Source organism: Syngnathoides biaculeatus, chromosome 22, assembly GCF_019802595.1.
Source record: "Syngnathoides biaculeatus isolate LvHL_M chromosome 22, ASM1980259v1, whole genome shotgun sequence".
Lineage (NCBI taxonomy): Eukaryota > Metazoa > Chordata > Actinopteri > Syngnathiformes > Syngnathidae > Syngnathoides > Syngnathoides biaculeatus.
In genome coordinates, this window is record NC_084661.1 from 1,716,799 (window position 1) to 1,742,875 (window position 26,077).

Below are 26,077 nucleotides of genomic sequence, written 5' to 3' on the forward strand. Positions count from 1 at the left end.
GCTTAAGGTGTGATTGTGAGTCCAAATATTGTTTCTCTCTCAGTGCCTTACCATTGTCTGGCAACCAGTTCAGGGTGTATCCTGCCTTCTGCCCGAAGATAGCTGGGATAGACTCCAGCACTCCCGTGACCGATGATGGTCGATCAAATGCACAATTTATCAGTTCACCCAAAGTACAGACACCCTTCTTGAAGGCAATATGTATGTAAGGTACTCGTCATGACCCACTTGTGTTAGTTTAGCATTTTGATTAAATTTGTTTTAGACGTAGTCAAATAATAATCTGTTGAGGGGATGTTGAATTTATATTGTACCACATATAGTGGTACCTCTACTTACGAACATCTCTTGTAATGAGAAATTCAGGTTATGAAATATCTCCTCAGAAAAATATTGTCTCTTGTTTAGAAGGAAAATTCAGAATACAAAAGGGGAAAAGGGGCTTTGGCTAGGGTGGCTCATCTTCGGTGCTGGTGTGGCTTTTTATGGCGCTGAGCTGGGCCGCTTTACGTTGTTGTCATCGCACGCGGCTGAGTGCGCCATTGTAGACAGGTTTGTTCATAGCCGCTGCCGTCGTTCGTGATGAACAACACCACCAATGGCAGCAGCGATAAACAATTGTTTATGGCGCACTCAGCCGCGAGCATCGACAACGCCGTAAAGTGGCACGCGATGAACCACTCCAGCTTGGCGCCACGATGAGCCACCTTGGTGCTGAAGCCGGGATCAGCTCGTCGCACCCCATTGGAACAGTTTAGGCTATTTATATTTAAAAGTGGTTCTACTTATGAAAAGCTGATCAGCCTCTCCAGCTTTTCTACCTTTGAGAGTGGGATCTCATAGATGGTTAGTGGCCAAAAGATTCGATGAATGAACCTATACTACCAGCAGCAGCGCTTCAACTTCCCAGGAAGCAGGGTTCTGTCGATTCTTTCCAGGCCACTGGTTACCTCCTTTCTGAGCTGCTTTAACTTCTGAGCTGCTTCATAACACAGAATGCAAACAAATCCTTTTTATTTATTTTTTTAAATAACAACATCCAACTCCTTGTTGACTGTATGAATACTCTCCTGCTGTGTAGAAACAAAATAATTGGGACAATTTTAAATGACACCCCTACATCAGACAACATGATCAAATTGAATGAATTATTGGTAAAGTTAATTCAGTATTATGTGTATATTGCACATCAAAACATTTGTTTCAAGGATGGTTTTATATTTGGAATATTCAAGCATGTGCACAAGCAATATAGCAGTCAGTGAGGAAAAAAAAAATCAAAATGTTCCTTGATATTGACCGAATGAAAGAAAACAATGCATATATTATATGCTTTATATATGCATATATTATATTATGACAAGCTAAAGGTTGTGCAGTACAGTATTTCAACAATATTAAAAAAGTGACTGGAATCGACTCAGAATCAGCAGATTAACACAGGCACCTCAGGTGGAATCCACCCACTGGTGATAGTTCTTTATATTTTTACATACACTCCGGACTCCATTTTGCTCATTGTAAAAATATACAATTTAGTTACTCTCTAATAAATATCAGAAAATGCAGCTGTAAAAATAAATAGCTTAACTCTCATAAATGTTTATTTTCTCGAGTTGAATAAGTAAATGCCCGCGGCCATTAGTTGAGGAAATATAGCAGTTAAAGGCCCTGAGAGTTCCCTGTGGTACTTCTTGTACAACACATGTCACTTCAAACTATTCTGATTTTCTTTCAGCAAAGTGGGAGGGTTCAGAGTAAAGAAGAAACTGATGTACTGTATATTGTGTTAAATAACTTGGGAAGGTCAAAAATCAGTGGGAAAGAGTAAATGGGAGGCAACAAAAAATCTTTTAAATGCTTAAAAGAGCCTACGGGGAAACTCCAGATTGGAGATTATCCAAGAGTTAATTATTTGAAAATATTGCAGTGGCTACAGTGAGGACTGTAATGGAGGTTTATTGACTTAAGGATCTCATAAAGCCAGCATCGAGGTGCCATTTATACACTTCGAGAATGTGAGACATTCATTTCACATCTGCAATAGAGATACTGTATTCCTTGCCAAATTTCAGTTTAAGAAACGTCCCTTAACAAAACAGATGATTCAACCATTTGTCTCCATCCCCACAGACAAGAAAGCATCATCTCATTCATACACAACCACATTTATAGTCTGTTCTGTGCTGAAACCAAAGCTTTGGAACAAAAAGAGCAATCAAAGCATGTCCTCAAAATGAACAACTCGATTTAAAAAAATGTAAGTAAGATTATGATGAGGAGAAGCCAATGAAGTTGTTTACTGTTCCCATTTTTAATTAAGTGAGCCAGACATGGTCTTGGCCGGAGGATAATGTGCTTTATTCAGTGGAACATATAACGTGGTTGTGATGAATGAGCTGTCAACAACCATTGTTGTGGAAATTATGTCTCCTTGACAGGGAGCCATTTCCTCGGCAGCAGATCACCACCTCAGACTTCTCATGGTCACAAGGCCAAAGGTAAGAACACTATTCTAATGTAGGCAAAAAAGTTGGGAAGTTCATATGTATATATCATGTAAAATCAGCAAATAGTTTTCCCACCAGGCATGTTGGGGGTTGACACATTATATTCTGATGTTTTGTGAGTGTGTGTATATAGTGAACTTTTATTGATAGCCAATGTCAACTCATGGTGGATTACTTTTCGTTGTTTAGCTCCAACAATTCAGGTGGGCAGGACAAAGCCTTATTTCACCATTTAGTGTTGCCAAATAGGAATCAGGGCAAAAAGACAAAACATTTGTCAAGGAAAAGCCACAGATTATGAAGGTCAGTACCTTTGAATACATTTTGAAACATTTAGATGTTCAGGTGAAACTTCCCCTTGTATGGAGAGAACCATGTTGACCGGGCACCAAATCTTCACCTGGACAATGTTTTGTAATTGTCGCTGGTATCTGTTCCTTGTGTTCTCATTTTTCTCCTTTACTTATTCTCATGGTAAACTCATAAGAGAAGTGGGAATGTGGCATGTGAATGACAAGGAGTCTTTATTGAGTGTTGGTGCTTGTTTTTGCTTAGTGTTGGCGACATTAGCACAACAATGAAACAACCTTTAGTCCAACAGCAAAACAAGATGACTGCGGAAGTAAATTAGTGCCAAAGGGATTTGAATTTGAAATGTAAAGTGGATTTGAATTTGAAACAGGATTTGAATTTGAAATGTAAAATGGATTTGAATTTGAAACAGGATTTGAATTTGAAATGTTAAGTGAAATCGCTGTCTGAAATTCAATAATTTGCTGTCTGAAATTCAATAATTCACTGTCTGAAATGTATTTGTTGTTAAAATTTAACTTCGTTGTTAAGAAGGCAGAGTTACTTCTGGTCACAGACATTAGCAAATGATGTCAGAACGCAGCAGCCAGTCAATCCTGTTATGCTTTCTTAGTCATGTGACATCTCTGTGCCGGTCATGGGAGATAATGCTACACAGCACCCAGCCAATCTAGTTACGCTTTCTTAGTCACGTCACGTGATGTGACGCGAAGTGGCGGCCCTGCCGAGCATCCGCATTAATTGTCCGCCATATTGCAAAACAAACAAGCAAACCCCCAGGACGTTCGAGTGCGTGTAGGTGTCATCAATCAGTTTTTATATACGGTAGTTTTGGCGCTGTTTCTTCGCTTGGAATTTGATCAAGATGATCGAGCAAGGCATGGCAGGCCCTTCTGCCAAGTGTAAACATGTTGACACCCTGCCAGCTGTAGAAAGGACTCGTTACGAGAAGAAACTGTGGTTGATGGAGTTTACCTCTATGAGTTACCCAAACACGAATCGACATACTATCCTGCTGTAATTTACCCAGACATTATGAACTATTTTATCTTCACTCCAAGTGTTTATACCATGAACCTGTCTGAACATACCTGAAAGCTTACAAGAGCATAGATCCATACAAACAGTCTGTGTGCGGCTGGGTTCGCGATGTGGGAGCTGTTGTCAGAAATGGATACCACCTAGTCAGTGGAAAGGTCAGTGTTTACATTTCATATGATCTAAATTTCATTCCACTGTGACTTTTCTCAGTTCAATGTAGACGTTCCCACTACAGCTTTTTAGCAAATCCAATTATTTAATTCATGTACATTTAAATGTATGTATCGTGAAGAAAATAATTATTTAAACACCTGGCTATATTGCTAAGTTCTCCCACTTGGAAATCATGGACGGGTCTGAAATCTTCATCGTAGGTGCATGTCCACTGTGAGAGAGAAAATCGAAAAAGAAAAATCCACAAATCACAATGTATGATTTTTTAAACAAATTTATTTGTATGATACAGCTGCAAATAAGTATTTGAACACCTGAGAAAAACAATGTTAATATTTGGTACAGTAGCATTTGTTTGCAATTACAGAGGTCAAACGTTTCCTGTAGTTGTTCACCAGGTTTGCACACACTCCAGGAGGGATTTTGCCCCACTCCTCCACACAGATCTTCTCTAGACCAGGTTTCTAGGCTGTCACTGAGAAACAGAGTTTCAGCTCCCCCCAAAGATTTTCTATTGGATTTAGGTCTGGAGACTGACTAGGGCATGCCAGAACCTTAATATGCTTCTTACGGAGCCACTCCTTAGTTTTTGCTTCGGGTCATTGTCATGTTGAAAGACCCAGCCACGACCCATCTTCAATGCTCTGACTGAGGGAAAGTGGTTGTTCCCTAAAATCTAACAATACATGGCCGCGGTCATACTATCCTTAATACAGTGCAGTTGTCCTGTCCCATGTGGAGAAAAACACCCCCAAAGCATGATGCTACCACCCCCATGCTACACAGTAGGGATGGTGCTCTTGGGATGGAACTCATCATTCGTCTTCCTCCAAACACGTTTAGTGGAATTATGACCAAAAAGTTCCATTTTGGTCTCATCTGACCACAAAACCTTCTCCCATCACTCTTCTGTATCATCCAAATGGTCATTGGCAAACTTAAGATGGGCCTTGGCATGTGCTGGTTTAAGCAGGGGAACCTTCTGTGTGATGCATGATTTCAAACCATGACGACTTGGTGTGTTACCAACAGTCACCTTGGAAACGTTGGTCCCAGCTGTTTTCAGGTCATTGACCAAGTCCAGTCCTGCAGTCCTGGGCTGATTCCTCACCTTTCTAAGGATCATTGAGACCCCACGAGGTGATATCTTGGGGGTCTTCACTCCGATTGAGATTGACCATCATGTTTAGCTTCTTCCATTTTCTCATGATTGCTCCAACAGTGGACCTTTTTTCGCCAACCTGCTTGACAATTTCTCCGGAGCCCTTTCCAGCCGTGTGGAGTTGCATTTCACCATTTACTCTGAACTCTAAGACACACAGTATGGCATCCGTCGCAGAGGGAGAGAGAAGGAGAGAGGGAGAGAGAGAGAGGTTCAACGAGGATGAGTCCCAAGTGGAGCTCGCACCTTTTTCCCCAGTTCCACGGCTACCTTTTAAACTCAACTCACAAAACAGCTAGCAGTGTGGTAGCTGTTTTTTGCAAACTTTTTATAATATAACAGATTTACCAGACATGCATTCCATTCACACATGAGTATTATGTATGCCCTTGGCCCTAAAGAATACTTCTCCTTCGCAGAACTTAGTTATTGTTAAGTAGGTGTGAAATTCTAAAAGGTATAAAATACTTACTGAGAACAAAATGCTCCGAGTAAACTCGGACATAAGGGAATGACTTGGCTGCTGGATCGGCTCTCCTAATACGAGACAGCCACTGTTGTCGCCGTTTAGTTGGTAACTGCTCCGTTTTCTCGCACTGGTTCTTGATCACAGCTGGCAGTTGAAAGAAAGACGCTCTACAAACACCAACATTCATTTCAGCAACGGATAACATAGCAGTGCGCCCCCATTCATACGCCTTTCTTAAATGATTCCTGCTTAGTGACTGTTTGCTGACTTGAATTCACCAAACCAAAATGGCGCCCGCGTTCCAAATCAGAAGGTGTGTGACGTGAGTCGAAAACAGTCTATTGTCGTTTTGCAGTCCAGTGGGCGTTGTAAACGAAAGTCATGTGACTCATGATGTCATGTGAAAAGTATCTATTCTAGCTGATAGACAGGTGTTCTAATACTTATTTGCAGCTGTATCACACAAATAAATCATTAAAAAAAATCATACATTGTGATTTCTGGATTTTTCTTTTTATATTATCTCTCTCACAGTGGACATGCAAGACCCCTCCATGATTTCTAACTGGTAGAACTTGCAATATAGGAGGGTGTTCAAATACTTATTTTCTTCACTGTGAGGTTTGTGAGGCCAGGAGTAATTTAATGATAATTTGCATTTGACAGTTAAGTAACACCATGCAGGAAAGAGTATAATTAATTTCTTTTTATGTTTCTGTCTCTTTGTACTACATATATTTTCAAAATCATATTTCAAATGGACATTTTTCAATCAAATGTAAATTTCTCGAGCCTGCATTCTTTTGTGAAATATTAATTTGCTACAATACTGTTAGGTGTAAATATTCAGTAATATTAATTAAATGTGCATGATTCTTAATACATGTATACATGCATGTATGTTAAAAATTCCAATATTGTCTTTACAAGTCCTCCATTCCCAAACATTGCGAGAAAAGCCCCTTTGGCCTTGGGTGATTGCTGAACAAAGTGGGAAATTGTTGCTGCACATTGCAACTGCAAGGCTGGCCTGGGAGAACCTTGTTCACATGTTGCAGCACTGTTGTTTGGGTTGAAGCCAACATCAGGATACGGGACTCAAAGACTGTCACATAAGACAACGCATACTGGAAGCTGCCAACAGCTTTTAAGGACGTGGTGTATCGTCCAATCGGTGAAACTGACTTTACTTGAGCAAAGACAAATTAACACCAACTGCATACTGCCCTTGAAGCTGCTGCCAATGTGGATGCCATTCACCATTTTCAGACCCAGATCAATTCATTTCCAAGTTGTAGGCAACAATAGCATCCTATGTCTCACCAATCTGTAATTTTCCGCAAAAGTAGTCAATACAAAATTTAAAAAAAAACCCTACCTACCGATTCTAGTTTACTTAGTCCATGTTACCGGAAACACAACATTATTTTTGTTTGGCCTTATCACAATGTTTTGACTGTATAAATGTGCTTTATCCAATACTATGTAAGAGCGAAAACAAACAAACCAATTGAACTTCAAAATTTTGTCTCATTCTTCATCGAACATGTCAAGCTGTTTTGTACCTTGAAAATTGTGATTAGTTCTACTTAATAACCCACTGTATTTGAAACAAAAACCTGTTTGTATATATATATATATATATATATATATATATATACAAATTTACATGAATTGCAATAAATGCCTTCCAGATGTAACAGATTTGTTTTCAATTTAGAGCTTTTGATACTATCTGAATAACAAAATGTCACTCCCAATGTTCAAGGAAGAATGCAAAGTCCATTATCTTGAGCTTATAAAGCACACTTGAGTAACTACAATCATGCCAATATAATTCCACAAAGACATGCACTTAAGAATGCTCTTCACATCATTTTATGAATAAAGGGACGCATTTTATTTCAATTTGCTGTACAGATGGAATATTCCACTGATTTCCATATGATTGTTTGTTGGTTGGAACCCAGTCCGGATTAGTGGAATCATACAGCTATGCTGGCTTGCCTGAAACAATAATCATAATTAACAAAATGTTGCTATATTTATTTTTTGTTTGGCCAAATACTTAATAAAACAGAAAACATCATATTCAACTTTCAATAAGTTGTTGAAAGGATGCTGATGTTAAAACAAGTCCCCAGTCCTAAAATATTTAATAATTCAAGTAATTCACTACAGTATCAAAAAATAATCATATTATTCAGCGCAAACCAGAAAAACGTTTCAAAACAGTTTCAGAACAGTATTCATTCAACATCATCATAAGTGGAAGCATGTTTTCCTGTTTAGTATCAGTTTCAACGTTCACATGTTCCAAGTGCCAGGACACCATGCAGCTATACATGACCCACCATTGTCTGGGCTTTCAGATCTACGTCACGTGTTTACTTAAATGTATCACTCAACTGACAAAAAGCACTTATCAGTGACAAAATGATCTGAGCAGACACGATACTGGGACAAATTAGCAGTGTTTAGATTTGCTCTGGACAATGCTGCCAGTCAATCCCTTTAATGCTGAGAAGAAAGTTTTTCAGTTTGTTCTCCCTGCCTTGTTATAACAGCTGGAATCCTTAAAGGTCAAGTGTCATCCCTATAAACATTCTAAAATAGATATTGTAATGAAAAATACATATAACATTATTCACTTCAATGTCTATACGAAAACATAAATGTGAGCGGAGAGCACGTCATCCATGCACAAAGTTGCAGAAGTGTAATCCTACGACATCCAAGTGGTCACTATTGGCTGCATCCTCAGCCCGTGATGTCACCCGGACATTCGCCAATGAAAACACGCGGTGCACCCTCACTATGGGAGATGAACACGCCCCTTCTGACACGGAAGCTCTTTTCAAATAGGAGAACACCACAAAACCGAGTGAAGTTACCGGGGCAATAATACACAATTATATACACTACGCCATTTTGGCTAACACGACGGAAGAACGAGCTACCTTCCCGGAGGTAAAACTAATGGAAACGAACGAGTCCACTTGGGGGCACTTCTGTCCGTTAAGTCACTTCCTGTACACTTGTTTGTTTTCCAATATGGCGGACGATTAATGCACATGTTATGCAGTGATGTCAGTCGCAAGCCCTCTATATGCCCGCCACTTTACGTCACGTCACGTGACTAAGAAAATGTAACAGGATTGGCTGGGTGTTGGGTTCTGACATCCTTTGCTAATGTCTGTGACCAGAAATAACCCTGCCTTTTTATCAACGAAGTTGAATTTCAGACAGCGAATCATTGAATTTCAGACGGCGTATTTCACTTAACATTTCAAATTCAAATCCTATTTCAAATTCATTCTACTTACCATTTCAAATTCAAATCCTGTTTCAAATTCAAACCCACTTAACATTTCATATTCAAATCCTGGTGGCACTTATCTACTTCCATAGATGACCAACACAACACACCACACATGTAAAGATTTGTCAGCCTCTGCCAAACCACACATGCGTTGTAGTAAAAAAAAAAGGGCAATCCAACATGTTGATTGACGTTAAATATTTACGATTGTCTCTTTGGAATGTTTTCTGGGGTAATCTTTTAATAGTAATTAGAAATAATTTCTAATCTTTTGGAGAGATCCCGGAAGGGGTTATTTGCTCACTTTGATTGGAATTTGGCCTGTATATGAATTTTCCACTTGCAGCGCAGGTACTACAAGGTCATTGTAACTTTTCAAGACAAAAGAGTAGAAGAAGAAGATGACGATGAAGAGTAAAATGTAGACCACAAGGTAAGATGCATATTTATGAAGGTGTGTGTTCTGTGTTATTGAGTCAAGGTCTTTTGATTCATAGTGGCCAACTTACAAGATATGGTTTAAGAATGTTATCTTCTAACGTAAAAATGGACAATGTCTTACTTCAATTATGTAACGAACGTAATCCAACCATCCATTTTCCAAGATGCTTATCCTCACAAGGGTGGCAAGGGTTCTGGAGCTTATCCCAGCAATTTTTTTGACTAAATTCAAGAAGACATTATACACCAGCGGTCACAAAAAAAATCAACATTATCCCCTGGAATGTGGAAATCTCTGTAGACTCCCAGCGCAATGTTTTGACAGGTGACATGACAAGAGCAATGTTTTCCCAAGGGAGTTGCTCTGCTTTTGACACATGAGGCATTCAACACCATATCACCTGAATTTCAAAGTCAAAATGACAGCGCTATATATCTTTTTTTATGATGTAATTTAAGAAACCTTAGTTGAACTCCCAGGATTATTGCAATATCTCCTTCCATGACTTACAGGAATTGGTTGACATTACTCTCATTCACATTGCTGTCAAAAGTTCCCCCTCTATGGGGGGGACCATGAATGTCAATGCATTAGTGCCAGACATACCACCTGAAGTACATATTTTTGCCCACTTTGACTCCAAGATTTGTATTACTTTATTGTGTTCTGGAATATGCTGTTACTCTTGTTTCTAACTTAAATGTGTAAATTGCAATGTAACTGGTAAGTATAGTTGTAGAAAATGTTTTTTCTACTTTACTGAAACAAATATTAGATAGATGCAGCGTATTATTAGGCGCAGGCAGGTTGGCACTTGGTGATAGGCGGTAGTGAGGTGCAAAGGATTCCAAGGGCGCTTTTGCGTGGCGATGCACCTTAGCACGCTGACAGGCCACGCATGAGTCGACCCAGGTCTGCACCCCGTGGTCTGAGACCTGAGTAGTCGAGACCCAGATGCACAGTGCCAACACCCGCCGTGGAGAGGCAGTCCACGACCACATTGGATTTGCCGCCGATGTGTTGGTGATGTAGTGTACTCTGAGATGAACGACAGTTGCTGGCGGGCGGACCACGGCTCGGCCACCTTGGACATGGCGAAAGTGAGGGGTTTATGGTCCAAATATGCCATAAACGTACGGCCTTCCAATAGTGAACGGAAGTGGCGGATCGGCAGCCATAGGCCAAGGAGCTTCCTATTGAATGTGCTGTATTTGCGTTCCCTGGGGACCAGCTGACGGCTGAAAAAGGCAAGGGGTTGTCGGGCACCACTGAACCACTGTTCGGTCAGGAAACAGGCGGAGCTCAGTACACAGGGATTCGGCGTCAGGAATGCGGAAGTGCAGGACCGAAGGATGGGTGGCGACGATATGGCAAAGACAGACCGTCCGCTGGGTTCTATATATACAAGGGTTAATTACTGAAGATGAGGTGCAGGTGTGCACCTCCCAATCAGTGCAGGTGTGCGGGGACCCGCACAGCCAGGGCTGCACCAGCAGGACCATAACACAAACAATAAAAGTACAAACCTACCAAAACAGAAATACAGATAATTCCTAATATTTTGAGCATATGGATTGCAACAAATTGGTGGTGCACATTGTACATTGGTAGAAGGGTTTTCCTGGTTTTTTTTAGGTCAACTTTGGGGGTGCACATTATACTTCAGGTCGCATTATACTCAAATTACGGTATGTACTGGATTGCAATTTTGATTTGTTTCAGCCATTTTGGGTGAATTCCAGTGGTCAGACTTGGACAAACAAGCAGCAAATATAAGTTGGTATCCTCGACAGATGGATGAGGCCATACCCTTTCCAACCCCTTTTGGGGGCTCCAAAATGAATCTCAACAGCCGTGCAGCTTTCGGGGGGAAAATAATAACATTTTAAACTCTATGTATATTTTAAACAACCTAGACAAGTGTAAAACAACACAGTACTTGCTTGAAATGCTATATTTTAACAACAAAAACTACAGCACCACCCTCCAAAATGCTCCAAATCATATTTATGTCTGCGCGTTGTGTTAGAACTTTGCACTCTTCAACTCTTTCCTGTATCCCTTTGATATGTAACTGACCAGAGCTCAGTTATGAAAAGCATGCTGCATTCAATCAGACTTCAATGATTTTTTGGGGGGGCATGAGCTTTTAGTTGAGTTACATTTTGACCAATATGTCCCTAATATTCTAAATAGAGGTCATCTTTGAGTCCTTTTGGATTTTTTTTTTTCACGAGAAACATATTTGGATGCAGAAATTCTGCATTTTTCTTTTCACACCTACAAAAAGGCATCAACACCCACAAAAAAGCGGCAACTGAAGATGATTGGAGTGAAGACCAATCAAGGATTCTGCAAGATATTTAGAAAATGTGGAATTTAATGAATGATGTCTTAAAATGAACTATATAAATGAATTGGGGGCATGGCGGTTGAGCTGGAAAGTGTTGGCCTCACAGTTCTGAGGTCCCGGGTTCGATCCCAGACCCACCTGTGTGAAGTTTGCATGTTCTCCCCGTGCCTTTTGGTTTTCTCCAAGCACTCCGGTTTCCTCCCACATCCCAAAAACATGCATTAATTGGAGACCCTAAATTGCCCCAGTGCGACTGTTGTCTCTCTCCAAGTGCCCAACAAGTGGCTGTAAACCAGTTCACCGTGTACCCTGCCTCCTGCCCAATGACAGCTGGGATTGGCTCTAGCACTTCCGTAACCCTTGTGAGGATAAGCGGGTAAGAAAATGGAAGGATGGATAAAAGTACGTAGCCTGGATTTAAAGCCACTGTCAACCCATTTCAGATCACTTCCATTTATTTTACAACACGCCAGGCACAAGCCCCTTCCAATGTCTTGTCAGGCACTAAATAACATTTCCCCTGTGTAGTGGCCAGAGGAAGTCATTTTTCAACTATAATAGAAATCTGAGGGTGACCTTGAGACATCCAGATGGCATACTTTCCACATCAGATGTGTTAAATAGTAGGTGAATATATGCTACAAAAGGCTCCAAAAATCACATTCTACCTAAAAGCCATGGAGAGTTTCATAGATAACATTACAAACACAATTGCAACTTCAGATAATTTTTTAATGACTTTCAAAAATATATGTCCCTCCAAAATACATTATCTTTTCTTGATATGCACTCAGCAACCAAAGCCTCAATAATGTGTATGACTGCACAGGAGCAGCTACCTGTAGGTTGTACAGCAGTGATGAGACCATATTTAACAGCCATAATAACCAGGTAGGAAATATTGTGGTATTATTGCCAAGGGCCGTGGGCATGCCATAAAACTGTAATATTGTCATATTTTTACTGAGCAATGAAATTGATTAATTTTATTGAACTAAATCATAAAATATGTCAGTGGTGTAATGCTTTTGCATCAGCAGTGATCATCTGAACAGCAACTAGTGATTTTAATAGTCATTTAATATAGGAAGATCAAAAAGGAAAACTACAAATTTTAATCTATCGGCATTTCGTGGTGACATAATCATTGCCTTGGACATGTATCCTTTCCCATTAAAGCTACCTATAAACGCAGGATTAAAGTGGTTTGCTACAGCAGCTACACAAGTACCAAATAATATAATAATAATAATAATAATAATAATAATTTAGGAGGCACCCATACACAAACTAAGTCCAATTTGCTTGACTAGTATGAGCAGTATGGTTAGAAAAGGGGGTAATCAACACTCATGTTATCGTTGATCATGGAATTTCTGTAGTGTGATCCAACAATATCTTAAAATATAAAAAAGTTTATAACAGTTATGTGTGAAACTTTAAATGACATTTTTTTGCTGAATTTCTGTTAAAGTTTTAAGAATCCCAATGATAAAGAAAAAAGTGGAAACATCACTGTTGCTTGCTGTACTTGTCACAGAGCGGCAAAGCAATGCAAAAACATTAGAGAGAGCAGCAGAGAATGTAGCTTGGATGTCATCCCTTGTCTTACTAAACCGCACACAAAATAAACCCAGATGGGAAAATACCTTTTTTTTTTTGCCAAAAATCAACATTAATGCTCATTATGTCAATCTAGCCCTGGCTGTGCGGATGCCCGTTCGTTCGCGCTGATTGGGAGGCGCACACCTGCGCCTCATGCTGGCTGATTGGGCCCGGTGTATATAAGACCATGGGGACGACTGGTCCGGTGCCAGATCGTCGCAACTCATGCCCTATTCCAGCACTCTGTATTTCTGATTGTATTCCCGTGTGTACCAACCTCCGCCTATTCTCCGACCGACCCCGTAAGCCTGACCCCTTGATACTCCTGCCTGCTTTGATCGTTCTCCCGTGTACCAATCCTGCCTGCCTGCTGACCTGCTCTCTACGCCCAACGTCCTGACTACCGCTGGTGCACCTGACTGCTTGCCCCAACCTTGGAATAATAAACGTTTTCTCCGATTTACCTCTGCGTCTTCCGACTCCTGCATTTGGGTCCTACCTCCGTCTTGATGGCTCATGACACATTAATCCAGTGTATACATTTTCAAAGGATTTTTTTCTCCAATCCCATTACAATGACTTGCATGGAAACCAGGCGAAATTTAGTGGAATGCCTGCTTTCCTTGCTCCATGAGGTATTTCATCTATAGACCGTAGTCTCTTGGAACAATGATAATGTTTCTGGATTTATGATAATATGAATCCAAAGAATACAGTACGTAAAGTAAATCCCCATGTGGAATGAAAAAGCGATGACTGGGACTGACACCATTTTGCTGATTACAGGCATAAGGCGAGAAGGGGAAGACAATGACATGATCTGATTTGGGTCAGTGGACGTGTATCTGACATGTTCTGTTTCACTATGAGGACATATCGGCCAGAATTTTTTTTTATTCCTGTTATCATTTCAGTTATATAGTTATGAGATGTGTTGCTGTATAGATTTAAATATATGGTCTGTGCGTAAATTGTTTATTAATCTATGCCCTGTAAATACAGTACATGCTTGAAGACCTCAACAGCAAGGGAACCTTTACGAGGATCATGTTTGTGGACTACAGTTTTGCATTCAAGACCATCCCCAAACTCCTCTCCTCCAAATTTCTCCAGCTCAGCATCTCACCTGTCATCTGCCAGTGGATTTCTAACCTCGTGACAGGGCAGGACACAGCAAATGAAGCTGGGAGATACCACCTCATCCACACACACCTTCAGCATTGGGACACCCCAAAGTTGTGTCCTCTCCCTGCTGCTCTTCTCGCTCTACACAAATGGCTTCAGGTCAACGCACCCGGTTGTCAAACTCCTGAAGTTCGCAGACAACACCACAGTCACTGGGCTAATCAAAGAAAGCGATGAGTCTGCATATTGACAGGAAGTGGAGAGGCTGGAGCTTTGTTGTGGCAAACACAACCTGGAGTTGAGCACACTAAAGACTGTAGAAATGATTGAGTTCAGGAGGCATCCTTCACCACAGCTGCCCCTCATGCTGTCCAAATTTCTTGTGTCAACTGTCGAGACCTTCAGGTCCTTGAGAATTACGGTGTCACAGGACCTGAAGTGGAAGACAAACATAAACTCCATCTTCAAAAAAGCCAACCAAATTCTTGCAGCTTCTGAGGAAGTACAGCCTGTCACAAGAGTTGAGTAGACCGTTCTACACAGCGGTCATCGAATCTGTACTGTGTCCCTCGATTACAGTCTGTTTTCGGACCGCTACAAAAAAAGACAAACTCTGAACTGCAATGGACAATCAAAACTGCTGAACGTATTGTCGGCACCACCCTACCCAGCCTTGAGGACTTGCATATTACCCAAACTAGTACAAGAGTAGGTAGGGTCATATCGGACCCTCCACATTCTGGCCACCAGCTCTTCCAGCTCCTTCCGCTACCGATCAATGCAAACCAAAACTAGCAGGCATTCCAAAAACTTCATCCCTCTTCCAATTAAGTTATTACATTCCTGAAAAGCTATTTTACAATTCCACTGCAAAATGTCTGTTTTCTACATCCAGTTCTTGTTTTCACACCCTGCTGGGCCAATCAGTACTGTATTAGTATTATGTACGTTAGACTATCGCACGACCAATCACTTTAAACTGCATACAGTCCTTGCACAGTGAAGAAAATGAGTATTTGAACACCCTGCTATATTACACGTTCTCCCACTTAGAAATCATGGAGGGGTCTGAAATTTTCATCGTAGGTGCATGTCCACAGTGACAGAGATAATCATAATGTATGATTTTTTTAACGATTTATTTGTGTGATACAGCGCCAAATAAGTATTTGAACACCTGTCTATCATCTACATTTCTGACCCTCAAAGACCTGTTAATCCGCCTTTAAAAGTCTACTTCCACTCCATGTGTTATCGTGAATCAGATGCACCTGTGTGAGGTCGTTAGCTGCATAAAGACACCTGTCCACCCCACGCAATCAGTAAGACTAAAACTCATAACATGGCCAAGGGCAAAAGAGCTGTCCAAAGACACCAGAGACAAAATTCTACAACTCCACATGGGTGGAAAGGGCTATGAAGAAATTGCCAAGCATTTTGGTGAAAAAAGGTCCAGTGTTGGAGCAATCATTAGAAAATGGAAGAAGTTAAACATGACAGTCAATCTCAATCAGAGTGGAGCCACATGCAAGATATCACCTCGTGGGGTCTCAATGATCCTTAGAAAGGTGTGGAATCATCCCAGGACTACACAACAGGACTTGGTCAATGACCTGAAAAGAGCTGGGACCACTTTTTCCAAGGTGACTGTTGGTAATACACTAAGACGTCATGGTTTGAAATCATGTATGGCACAGAAGGTTCCCCTGCTTAAACCAGTGCATGCCAAGGCCCATCTTAAGTTTGCCAATGACCATTTGAATGATACAGAGGAATCATGGGAGAAAGTTTTGTAGTCAGATGAGACCAAAATGGAACTTTTTGGTCATAATTCCACTAACAGTGTTTGGAGGAAGACGAATGATGAGTTCCACCCCAAGAGCACCATCCCTACTGTGAAGCATAGGGTGGTAGCATCATGCATTGGGTTGTGTTTTTCTGCACATGGGACAGGACGACTGCACTGTATTAAGGATAGTATGACCGCGGCCATGTATGCTAGGAGACGGTATCCTTGCAAAACTTTGCACAACTGCAAGTTCCTTTTGTTCTTAGTGTTTGTTGAACTTGGGTGCAACCAATTACAAATTCCTTGTGTGTTGTTACATACTTGGCCAATAAATCCCATTCTTATTTTGATCCTGATTCTGTTGTTAATTAATTAATGTATAGAATACCAAGAGAGGAATTGTGGTACTGCATGCGTAAGTCTGGTGTGGAAAAGAAATATGTAAGAATAGTAAAGGACATGTATGAGGGCAACAGAACAGTGGTGAGGTGTGCTGTAGGTGTGACAGAATAATTTAAGGTGGAGGTGGTACTGCATCAGGGATCAGCTTTGAGCCCCTTCCTGTTTGGTGCAGTAATGGATAGTCTGAGAGATGAGGTTAGACTGGAATTCCCTTGGACGATGATGTTCACAGATGACATTGTGATCTGGAGTGAAAGTAGGGAGCCGGTGGAGGCATGCACTGGAAAAGAGAGGAAAGAAAATTACAACGGAATATATGTGCAAGAATGACAGGGGTGGAGGGGGAAAAGAGAGGCTCCAGGGAGAAGAGAGATAGTGAGGGTGGACGACTTCAAATACTTAGGGTCAACAATCCAGAGCAATGGTAAGTGTAGTACGGGAAGTGAAGAAACAGGTCCAAGCAGGTTGGAACAGCTGCCAGAAGTTGTTTGGTGTGTTGAGTAACAGAAGAGTCTCTGCTAGGTTGAAGGGCAAAGATTAGAAAACAGTGGTGAGGCCGACCCTGATGTACGGATTAGAGACGCTGGCACTGACAACAGGAAGCAGAACTGGAGGTGGCAGAAATGAAGATGTTGAGGTTCTCTCTAGGAGTGAGCAGGTTGGATAGGATTAGAAATGAGCTTATTAGAGGGACAAACAAAGTCAGATGTTTTGGAGACAAGGTTCAAGAGAGCAGACTTCAATGGTTTGGACATGTCCAGAGGCGAGAGAGTGACTATATTGGTAGATGGATGCTGATGATTGAGGTGCCAGGGAAGAGAGGGAGAGGAAGACCAAAGAGAATATTGATGGATGTTGTGAGGGAAGACAGGGGGGCAGTTGGTATTAGAGAGGAAGATACAGCAGATAGGCTAACATGGAAAAAGATGACATACTGTGTCGACCCCTAACAGGACTAGCCGAAAGTAAAATAAGAAGATATATACAGTCCCTGGTGCCTGCTCCACCAAATGCCACCAAAAATATGAAAGTGCCCTATGTGCAGAGTATGTACAGTGTGGGTACTAAAAATGTCCAGGGTGTGTGAAGTAAGAGGCTAGACTCCTGTGGGAAGGCCTCACCTACAGACACCTAATTCCCACCCAACCCTCCATAACCAACCATTGCCCACTGAACAGAACAGGGCTGGAAAGCGGTTTCAACGAAGGTGCAAGGTACTGTCAACCACCATATGCCCCAAGTCATCCAGGAACCCCACATAGAGAGAAGGTCAGCGATCACAGCAGAGAGGGAAGAGACGCCACAGTATGGCCCCTAGCTCCCACCCGGAAACCACAACAAGACACCCAGAGTGGGGCCAGTGTCATCACCCCAGCTCACTGGGATGGAGAGAATTGGCATTTTGAAGGAAGACAACATGGATACAACTATAAACAAGAGAAGAAGCAGGAAATGGGTCCACTATCCCCAGAGGCCAACCTCGTAAATCCAGGAGGCTTGTGGTTAAAATGCATAGGCCAATTGTGTGCACAGAGGTCTAAAATGACCACAAAAAAAAGAAATGATTTGATAACATTACACTGCATTTAGATTACACATTACATTCTTTCCCTGGCAATCATTCAAGCAATCAAGCTTCAAGGTTCACATTTAAATGAAAGGTGACCAACCTTTGTTAAAGTTATCCATTTTCTTATTATGTAAGCAGAGATATTTTTTGTATGACACACACTATGATGAGCTTTCGCCATTGGTTAATGTTGATAGCTTGTTTATTTTTCCAGTTTAACAGTATTGTTTGATTAGCAATAGCTAGAATTACAGGTATTGGTTGAGCATGTTTATGTGGAAGATCTATTCTTTTAAATCATCCATCAGACAAAGTTTAGGAGAAATCGTGATCCTACAGTTCAAAACTGAGGAACATTTATGTGTAATTACTGACCAGAAGTGCTGCATGGGTGTGCCAAAGAGCATAAAAATAAATTAATAAAAACAATAATTAAACAATAGAAAAATTAATGAAATGAATTAAAACTGCAAGGGGTATTTTTTTCATCTCACAATTGGCATTGTGCCAGATTTGGGAGGAATGACGTGGTGCTCACTGAAATTGTGTGGTTTCTAGAATTTTCCATCAAGCTGAAAAAGTGGCAACACTACTTGGATTCTTAAAACAATCGTGGCATTTGAGACTTGTGCTGATAAATGGAAGGTCTGAAAGTTTGCTGCTGTTGCAATCTATCTGATTTATTTAAAGCCAAGACTGTTTATGTCATGGTCCTGCTGGTCCCAGCCCTGGCGGTGCAGGTTCCCCTGCACACCTTCACCTCATCAGGGATAATTAACCCCAGGATATATAGGACCCAGCGGACAGTTTGGCTTTGCCAGATCGTTGCCATCCATGCCTCGTTCCCACACTTCCTTGTTCCTGATCCTGAACCCCTGTGTACCGACCTCCGCCTGTCCTCCGACCAACCCCGTAAGCTTGATGCTCTTGATACTGCTGCTCTCTCTGACTGACTCTCCAGCTTACAACCTTGGAACGAATAAAGAGCTTCCTTTAACTGCCTCTCTGTCTACCGAGTTGTGCATTTGGGTCAACTCTTGCGTTCTGGTTATGACAGTTCAACATTTGGATGTAACCACATATTGAGGTACTTTATTTGGCTAGGTAAGTACAGTACTGTTTTTTTTCTCATGAACAATGCGAAAACTTTTCCAAAAATATTTTTAAAAAGTAAATACAGAGCATTATATGCATATTTTAGGGATAGATTTAAAATAAAAAGAAAATCACATTGTACAGGCATTTGCACGTACCTAACGGTAGTGAAAAAGTTGTACATTTACATTCCAATCTGATATTAATAATGTTTGTTACACATTTATTTACTTATATATTTATGTCATAAGATACCTGACCTGTTTTCCACGTTTCCATCTTAAGTATAGCATATTTGTTGCTGCTGCCCATGAGTTTGCTTTGACTTCAATTAAGATAGAGAATGTATACTAAACAGGCTAGTTACGTAGCTGCTTTTAAAAGAAAAGTAATTACTGCTGCTGAAGAAGTGAGAAACCGCAAAGCAGCGTGACCTTTCAAAAGTAGTTGAATCAAACGTAAGATTGTGGAGAAAGACAAAGTAGAAAATCATCCAGCAAAAAGCACATGGAAGAGCTTTGGGAAATGGGAAAGTTGCACAGTCCCCAGAGATGGAGGAAGAGCTACTGCAGATTGTAGCTGAACAGACGGCAAGAGGCTACACTATCAGCACTGCCCAACTTCGTCTCAAAGCTCTGACAATAATGAGGAATAAAGGAAACCAAGATTTCAAGGCATCTGGAAAATTGTGCTACTTATTGATGAGGAGCCGCAAACTCTGTTCGGCCCGGAACATCAATGGCACAACGTCTTCCAGACGATTATGAGGATAACTCAACGAAATGCAGTTATTTATCATTCGGGTGAGAAAGCAACAAGAGTAAAAAATTGGGTATAGAGCTAATGCTGCTCAAACACCCCTCGCCTTTGATTTGCCAAGCACTAACTGATCAGAAAAGAGGAAAACAGTGAGGATACTGTCTACTGGGAATGAAAAAGAAATGAAAAAAAATGGAATGAGTGTATGATTTTGGGGACTCATACGTACACTCACTGCAGGTGGCAATGTAAGTAAACCCAAACTGCTGCAAATAACAGTATGGATAAAAGATGCATGGGATGCTGTTTCCCCGGACATAATTTTGAGGGGATTCAAAAAAAATCCCATCCCGTGGATGGGACATAGGATGACGTGGTGTGGGAGGGAGATCACTGCTCACAATCCAGTGCAGGAGACACCATAACAGGAGAAACTGGACCAAGTATTCAATGATGAATTTTTCAGCGATGACTCAAATGTAGCTGCAATGGATCTTCTTTTTCATAGTGGAGATGAGTCAGATGCTTCTTTTGGATGAAGAATGTGTGATGTAGTGAATAGACTGATTATGCACAAATGTTTCATGCACAAATATTTAATGAAAAAAAATGCACATACACACATACAGTACAAACAAACAACCATTCTAACTCACAATCACTCCTCAGGGCAAATTTGCGTCACCAATTAATGGATGTTTTTGGGGATGCAGGAGGAAACCGGAGTCGGGATACCCAGACTTCCCCTTTCCCAGGCACTTAGTCCAGCTCTTCCGCGGAGCTCCTGCGTGTTATGGGTCGTTGCTGGTGTCTCTTTCTGGTTGGACATGCCCGTAACACCTCACCAGGCAGGCACCCGGGAGGCATCCAGATCAGGTCCACCAGCCACCTCATCTGGCTCCTCTCAATGTGGAGGCGCAGCAGCTCTACTCTGAGCCCCTCCCAGATGACGAGTTTCTTACTGGATTTCTAAAGGACAGCAATGACACCCTACAGAGGAAACTCATTTGAGGCACTTGTATCCCGTATCTTGTTTTGTTTGTTCACGATCCACAGCTTGTGACCATAGGTGAGGGTAGAAACATAGATCAACCTGTAAATCAAGAGCTTCTGCTTTAAACTTAGCTCCTTCTCTTCCACAACGGACCAGTACAAAGTACGCATCCCTGCAGATATAATGCCTTTAAGCTCTTTAACATCTTGGTATAATAGGTTGAGAAGTGATAGCTTCTTGTCGATGGAGGAGAAGACTTGAATACCAGGAGAGCAAAGTTGTAAATCTTCAGTGCTAGTAGATGAGTTAGCCTTTTGTCTTTTAAGTGGATTGTTGCGGTTGTCATGGTGAGCTCTGTAAGCAATCGAAAGAGGAGTTGATGAAATCTTTGACTTCTCCATTATGGTATGTTACCGTCAGTGGGGATTGGAAAAAGTAATCACTCTCATTATAAGAGAATATCAAAAATGAATGAGGAGGAAATGAAAGTCTCGAGGTTACTAATCTGATTGTGCAGTCGCTTGGAGTCTCACGATGTCGCATGTCTCAATGTTGTGAATTGTTGAAGGTGCCGAGCTTCATTTCTTAGTCTACATCTGCCAACTTTTTAAAAAAGTGTTCTCCCTTTTGAAGCTATATTCACAGCATCAGCTCCCACTGCAATATTTTTTTGGTCTGTTACAGTGCTGCCGAAGCCACCAAACTATACGCCCTTCCTTACGCTACCTAGCTGATAAACACCTTGATTCAGTCTCAGAGCAAATACGTTTATTTCTTTCTGTTTTGTTCATTTCCATGACGCACCCTTCGCATAGCGTGGAACAGCATCATGGCTTATTTATATTCTTTATTATATATCCTTTGGGTTGAGCATAAATGCTTGAGTGTAGATGTGCAGGAGGCAGTATCCACATGCAAACCTTTCAAAGTGGACAGCTTTGTCAAGATGAGGTATTTGTACGCATGTTTTTATATTAAGAATCCTAGGCACTCCATGATAAGTGAAGTTCCAAGACGGTTGTGGCAGCACAGGGGAGGGTTGCTTCATGAGGGCTGAAGTAAGGATACCTGCACTTGAGGGATAATTGCCCATTTCCCCTCCAGTGCAGTAATGATTTGACACGCACCCTGGTTGTTGTTTTGTCTAGGGATCAATCTTCTATGTTGTTTCTGTGCAACGTATGACAGACACTGAGCTACACTTGCTACTTGGCTCTCTTCTTGACTCACTCACACTCTGTCTCCCTGTCACACTCTATATATTTAAACATCACCAATACATATATCTTTTCTTGTGTGTGCTTGCAGGGACAAAATACAATTATCATGCATTAGGGGGTGGGTCACAGGTAAAGAAAGAATACAAGCTTCTCTGTTTATTATTATGCCACATCATCCTCCATTATACGAAATGTAGCCAGCTAACAAACAAAAACAGTATAACTTGAATGCCCTGAACTTGAAGTGATGCATTTCAGAACTTGACCAACTGCTTGCTGAAAACATTGCAAAGCTGGAGGTCATGGCTGAATATCATGTGCGTCTACTACTAACCAGAGCTTCTTTTTTAAGCATCTTCATCATTAGTTACAGTGGTTAAGTAGAGCGAGTGATTGAAAGCAGATTCATTTTTACATGTTAATATAAACAGTGTTAAACATCTATTTACACTTAAACAAGATACAACATTGCCTTCAAACCTGGAAAAGCTTTGTGAAGGTGACAGTTTAAATAGATTACTGTACAGTAGATCTCAGCTACTCCTGGGGGGAGGGAAGAAGTGAATTTCCAATCAATGGATGCTCCCATGAAAGTGACTGTGATTGCCTACATCAATAATTTATAACATAAATATACGATACCCTATACCATGATCCCAAATACTTGAATAGTATTTACAATTATTACAAACATCTTAGAAGAATGCTTTGTTCTTAAAATACAGTACAGTATATCTAATGCCAAATTATTATTTTTGTCTTGTAACTATGCCCAGAGTAGCAAATTTGCTTCTGATTTTTGCTCTTGTCTTTCATCCTGCTATTGTGTAGGTGGAGTTCCATGCTTTCATTCAGTTATATTGTGTATGAAGGGGTTCAATGGCAAGGCACATGCCACAATACAAGCTTTTATTTACAACTCGAGAAAACAACATTTCAGGTCACCTTCACAACATCACCTGGTATCATCAGTGTATTATACCGTGTAATAGAATGTCAGGCCCTCAAAAAAAAATGCCTGAATTACGTTATATTTGTACTCACTTTTTTTTTATTTGCACATTAAAAAAATAAATAACTTGACCTCCTGAATTGTAGCTTTCTGCCATGCCAGGACCTCACCAACCACAACAGGCTACTTGAGGCATCTTGTTAGCCTCCCATGAGCAGACTAGTGCTTGAGGATTAGCCAGCATACCATCCAGCACCGAGGCCACTTGTATCACAATTTCACCATAAATTGCATCAATTGCAAATATTGAAACATATGCAGGAGTTGCTTGATTACTCTGTGAAGGTGTTTCTCCTTGGGATGTACAGCATGTTGCTCTGATTGGACAATTTGTATAATATGTCCAAGAGCAGAGCATTTCTGTCGCCAGGCTAGGAGGACAGACATCAATCCAGAATGACAATGAGGGAGTATCGCAGAGCAAGAGCTGGACGTGACATCAAGAGATGAATTAGGCCCAGGACGGGAAGCTTAAACACCTCCAGCACACCTCCACTCCACTTTAACTGGTCCGCCTCCATAAATTTCAAAGAAATGATAGAGTCTTACATCGGATTTCCAATTTCATAAGTGAAAACTCTGATCAATGTTTTATTATTTTTTTTTTTCAGGAAACAAAATGTATGATGGTCATGATCACAGAGAATCACACATCAGACTTTGGATTTTTTTTTTTTTTTATGAAACAGTTATGACACTTCCATCCATCCATTTTCTTAGCCGCGTACCCTCACAAGGGTCGCGGGGAATGCTGTAGCCTATCCCAGCTCTCAACGGGCAGGAGGTGGGGTACAAACTGAACTGGTTGCCAGTCAATCGCAGGACACATAGAGACAAACAGTGACACTCACAATCACACCTAGGGGCAATTTAGAGTGTCCAATTAATGGTGCATGTTTTTGGAATGTGGGAGGAAACCGGAGTGCCCAAAGAAAACCCACGCAGGCATGAGGAGAACATGCAAACTCCACATAGGTGGGTCTGGGATCGAACCCGAGACCTCAGAACTATGAGGCCAACGCTTTCCAGCATGTCCACCATGCCGTCCAGTTATGACACTTAAGATGGACAAATGCAGAGTATTCAAATACTCATACAAGTAAAAATTAATTGATTTTTAAAAGCAAATTTAGTGGGTCCTGTCTTTACCATTATTGATCAAATTATATAAAAATTGCCCAAATAAGTGGGGTTTTGCTGTAGCTATGTCATGAAAACACACACTGTCTACTTCTTGACGGAACACTGAATTATTTAGTCTAAATAAGCTCAATCGTGAGCTTTTCTTGTACAGAATTTCATACACTGAATTGATTCGGGATCCAGCATGAGAGCACAACAGACGAGAGTCAGTAAAAGTGGGAAAATTGTACAAGTCTAACAAGCTGGCCTGACCTACTTTGAGCTGACAGTTATTTGTTGCTTGTAACATGAAGATGATGAAAAATAAGATAGTTGAGTGGGCAGTATAAAAGTGAGAGTTATCCGATCTAGAAATTCTTACGAAAATATGTATCCATCATTTTATTTGTTTGCGAGAGCTATACAATCTACTGTCTAACCACTTTTGTTTTTACACTTGTTCATTTTTTTCTTTGGTCCCCGCGAGCCGAATGGTAGACTGCATCTTATTCTTTAGTCACAGTTTTTTCTCCCCTATCAGTCGCCTGTTAAAAGCTCATGTCTAATTAAAGCGTTTGTGCCTCAGGAATCTTTTATTCAGTGATTACCCCGACGCCGCAACGCTATCTAGGTCAGAGCGGCAGTGAACCCCGAGGTTACAATGCGCTCGCTGTATGCTTTCGGGACGCATGAGTGCCTGCCTCTCTGATCATATTCTAATTCCCTGGATCTTTGCGGCTTCTCTATTTTTGCTTCGCACCATGGTCGATAGGAAGCACCCCGTTCAGCCTTCTTTTCGATGCCATTTGGCTAAAAAAAAGTGTTTAACAAAACATGCTGCTCATCCCACTCCTCCGGGACATGCTACATATAAGCTCCCTAATGTTAGCTCATACAGTATTTTAAAGGCTTTAATAAAGAATATTTTATGCCAGTCCTTGGAAGTACTAGCAATGCACAGTCAATTCTTGTGGGCATTTGCATGTGTGTGCTTGTCTCCCCATCCTCTCCTGGTGCAGGCGTGAAAAATGGTCAATTGAAGGGTGTCAGGCAATCATCCGAGTGCCACACTCAGTAAGCCGGCCAATTCACTCTGGGCCTGAATGAAGGCACGTCTACCTAATGCACTCTAGCTCAGCTTACCAAGCCTACACTGTCACCATAATAAACCATGCCAATATCATACACAGCAAAATATGATTGGCTTCACCACCTCAGCAGTGCTGGGCAAGCCTTACCCTCTGTGTGCATTCTGGTCTGCATGCAAACATTGGTGCCAATTTTAGATTGAATTCTGACATTATGAGGAAAGGATGAACCATTTGTATATTCAATTCATCTGCTTTGTTTGTCCATTTTACAGTCCCATGAGTGCAATTAGTTCTCCTTTTGGTCCAGTACAATGAAGTGTTGGTCACTGCTGTTTTTGATAGCCAAACATACACAGAAGTTCGTTGAGTTGGATTTTTTCCTAGCATTGGCTTGTCTAAACAAAGCATACACTGGTATTTAAATCTTTGTCTTGACCATTCCATGGCCTGGACTGTTATAAGCGAATGGTGCAAATTGACATCTATAAACCACAATATCAAAGATTAC

At 41.1% G+C, this 26,077-nt stretch overlaps 1 long non-coding RNA gene across 2 annotated transcripts in view; it reads left to right on the forward strand.

Moving 5' to 3' along the window:
- The first annotated feature begins 3,877 nt into the window (after positions 1-3,877).
- Positions 3,878-26,077, forward strand: part of LOC133495856 (uncharacterized) — a 46,340-nt gene continuing 24,140 nt past the window's right edge. For both annotated transcript variants that reach the window (XR_009793674.1, XR_009793672.1), the window contains exons 1-2: positions 3,878-4,018; positions 9,337-9,423. This is a non-coding gene — a long non-coding RNA (uncharacterized LOC133495856). The remainder of the gene's footprint in view (positions 4,019-9,336; positions 9,424-26,077) is intronic.